Below are 3,816 nucleotides of genomic sequence, written 5' to 3'. Positions count from 1 at the left end.
CTTTATCTATAAATCCTTTACTCCCAACAAATATCTTGCATGTGTAATTCTGTAAGCATCTATTTTTGGAGAACCCAGTCTTACATACCTGCTCTGTTCTTATTTCCTTTTGTTCTATGTTAGCATTCCAGTCAAAACAAACAAACAAATGAAAACAAAAGGAAAGTTATAAATAATAACAAAATAAAGTGTATCTGGAGAGTGACAGTTTTTGAAAATTATTTATCAGATTATAAACTTGGAAAATCTGTTGGGAGATCATTTCCATTCATCTCCTGCGTTTCTTCACATCTTACAAGCAGAGACTTTACTCTGCTGTATTTTTCTGAACTACATTTTCAAGGCTGAAAATAGGGATAGTTTCTTCCTGTGGGGCAGATAGCAGGTTTGATTGCTGTCCAGGATAATAAAGATAATCCGTCCCTTCAGGGTAAACGTTAGGCAGGTTTCTAGCAGATTCTTTAAAAGATTGGGGTTTCCTAACCTTATATTTCTCAGTTGTGATACACACCACCTGTGTGGGCAGAATGCACACACATGGCTCCACATTGGCCCATAAGACACAGGGGACAAAGGGAACTAATGCAAACATGCAGCTTATGCTATATACTGTGCCATGAACAACAAAATCTTTTGTCCCGAACCTGGAACCTCTTTTTCTGCATCTGTGAAACTGTGACAGACTAACTTGTTAGCACACAGGTGGCAAAATCTCAAACGCTTCCCAGTTCTTGAAAAAGTCTAATCAAGAAATTTAAAGTATAAAAAAAATCTTTGCGAAATGATTGAATGTGGAATAAATAACCATTAAGTCTCCTTTCCCCAAATACAAGTGTTGCTCTCTTAACTCTGTGATAAGGTAAATACTCTTTTATTGCAAATTAGACTTTAAAATTCGATAGACTTGTGAAAGCCATTTTGGGTCACGACTTGAGAATTCAGGAAGGAAAGAAAACAAAATTTGCCAGCAAACCTATAAAGACATCACTTAGGATTTCAAAATATTTTTATCAAGCAGTGTGCCCATTGATTTAGGAAAATAGATCACTTAAGTATTTTTGTCCCTTCAAAATCCACACCATTACTTTAGATGGAAGCAGATTTCTGGTCTAAATTATGGCTCTATCAGGCGTTGGAGTAATGAATGACAGGACTAAGCACCTCATGTAGGAGTCTCCTCGATTACCCTTCAGCAGTCTAGCTCTCTGTCTGTGCAGCTCATGTTCAGCTATGATGATTATTTTATGCTAATAAAGTAATATTATGTAGTTTTTACTGAGACAGGAATAAGCAAAATGAGCCTGGAGAGGACTCTGCAGCTGTGTGGATTGACTGTATATGATCCTTGGGGGATGTGATTATCAGGCGACTGAACCATCATTAGGATAATTAGTGTACTTGGCAACTGCATTAGTGAAATTATTGTCATTGCTCACAGCTTGTCAGTGCAGTGTTTTTTGATTTGGTAAGATTCATTTTTACAAAGGCAACTGACCATGTGAATGAAATCAAGAGATGTAAATACTTCCGTTATTTCTATTCAGTCAGTTACAGAACTAATAAATGAAAAGGGAATATATTTAAGCCTAAAGGGGGTATTTTCTAAAATTAAATGGTTAACTTGCAACTGTCCTGGATGTAAACTTAAATAATCAAAACAAAATCTCTTATTGTTTATGAACAGATAATCTGTTTAATTGTCAGCGCTCATTGTGAGTCAATTCTTAAAAGATAAATGCTAAGGCCATTGAGGCTTTTCTTTTTTTTCTTTTTAATTGAAGTATGGTTGATTTACAATGTTGTGTTAGTTTCAGGTGTACAGCAAAGTGATTCAGTTATATATGTGTGTGTGTATATTTATAAATATTTTTTCTTTTTCAGATCCTTTTCCATATAGGTTATTACAAAATATTGAGTATAGTTCCCTGTGCTCTACAGTAGGTCCTTGTTGGTTATCTGTTTTATGTATAGCAGTGTGTATATGTTAATCCCAAACTCCAAAAATATGGAATGCTTCGTGAATTTGCATATCATCCTTGCGCAGGTGCCATGCTGATCTTCTCTGTATCGTTCCAATTTTTAGTATATGTTCTGTTGAAGCAAGCATGAAGCCATTCTTATACAACTGTCTTAGTAATTACTTTGTCTGTTAACTCTTTGGGCCTTCCATGACTATTCACAAGTGGCTTCCATTTCTATTTTGGAAGAAATCATACCTTGAAAAAGTACAAAAGAACTACTCACATGTAGTTAGCGCTCAGTGATGCTGTTTCTCTTTGTTTATTAAATATGCTGAATTTCTGATTAAGGATGATTGATCTCTAATAATTCTGATGGCCCAACCACAACAGAGCACTGACTGTTAGGGTTTGGCAAAGTCATCTATTCTACCCTAGAGAATGACTTTTTTGTTCCACATGATGTTTATGATTGTTTTCATTAGACCAAACCTTTAAGCACAAAGTTGTCCTGCTTGACGTTTTGCTTCTTTCATGGGATTGATAGGGTGAGTACACACTATATGGAAACTCAATCTTTTCAGCTTCTCTTTTCACCAAGTTTATCTAGCTTTTCTCAATAAGAAAGTGAAGGACCACATGTCTGTCCTTACTGAAAGACTATGAAATATTGCTGGAAGTCATCTTATTTTTTGTCATGTACATTTTGGCCTTACATTGTTTTCTGGACCCTCTTTCCTCCATTTTTTTTTTTTTTTTCATTTCTCCTGTCCCCATAGGAGTACTCAGTCTTGGCAAAAGTCATAGAGCTGACTTGTGTTCAAGAATACAGGGAATAGGAGGAAGCTCCTTGACATTGATCTTGGCAGTGATTTTTTGGATATGACACCAAAAGCAAAAACAACAAAAGCAAACATCAACAAATGGGACTACACCAAACTTAGAAGCTTCTATACAGCAAAAGAAACAACAAAATAAAAAAAAAAAACATGCAGAATGAGAGAAAGCTTTTGCAAATCATATTTCAGCTAAGGGGTTAATAACCAAAATATGTAAAGCACTTATACAACTCAATAACAACAAAAAATCCAATTAAAAAATGAGCAGAGGAACTAAGTAGACATGTGTCCAAAGAAGATATCCAAATGGCCAATGGGTACGTGAAAAGATGAAAATGTCACTAATCATCAGGGAAATACACATCAAAACAACAATGAGATATAACCTCATACCTGTTAGAATAGCTATCATTAAGAAGACAAGAGATAACAAGTCTTGGTGAGGATGTGAATAAAAGGGAACCCTTGTACACTGTTGGTGGTAATGTAAATTGGTGCAGCCACTGTGGAAAATGACATGGAGGTTCCTCAAGGATTAAAAATAGAACTTCCAAAAAAAAAAAAAAAATAGAACTTCCATATGGTCCAGCAGTTTTACTTCTGGGTATATACTCAAAGAAAATGAAAACAGGATATCTAAGAGATATATTCATTCCCATGTTTATTGCAGCAATTTTTACAATATCCAAGGTATGGAAACAACCTAAATGCCCATCAACAGATGAACAGATAAAAGATGTGGTGTATATACCACCCCTCCCCACAATGGAAAAATGGAGTATAACTTTATAGATAGCCCTCCATTTCCATGGTTCCATATCATGGGGTTCAACCAAACTTGGATCATGTAGTGTAAATGTATTTAGTGGAAAAAGAATCCTCTTATAAGTGGACCCAGGCAATTCAAACCCATGTTGTTCAAGTGTCCACTCTATATACATTGGAATACTATTTAGCCATGAGAAAGAAAGACATCCTGTCTTTCCCAATAACATGGATGGACCTTGAGCACATTATGC

The 3,816-nt window shown here is 35.5% G+C and overlaps 1 non-coding gene across 1 annotated transcript; it reads right to left on the bottom strand.

Moving 5' to 3' along the window:
* Positions 1–1,999: 1,999 nt before the first annotated feature.
* LOC114236496 (U6 spliceosomal RNA) lies at positions 2,000–2,105 on the bottom strand. Its single transcript, XR_003622440.1, has one exon. It is a non-coding gene; the product is annotated as a U6 spliceosomal RNA (small nuclear RNA).
* Positions 2,106–3,816: the final 1,711 nt, after the last annotated feature.

Source organism: Balaenoptera acutorostrata, chromosome 5 (assembly GCF_949987535.1).
Source record: "Balaenoptera acutorostrata chromosome 5, mBalAcu1.1, whole genome shotgun sequence".
Taxonomy (NCBI): Eukaryota; Metazoa; Chordata; class Mammalia; order Artiodactyla; family Balaenopteridae; genus Balaenoptera; species Balaenoptera acutorostrata.
This window is presented reverse-complemented; position numbering and strand designations above follow the sequence as displayed.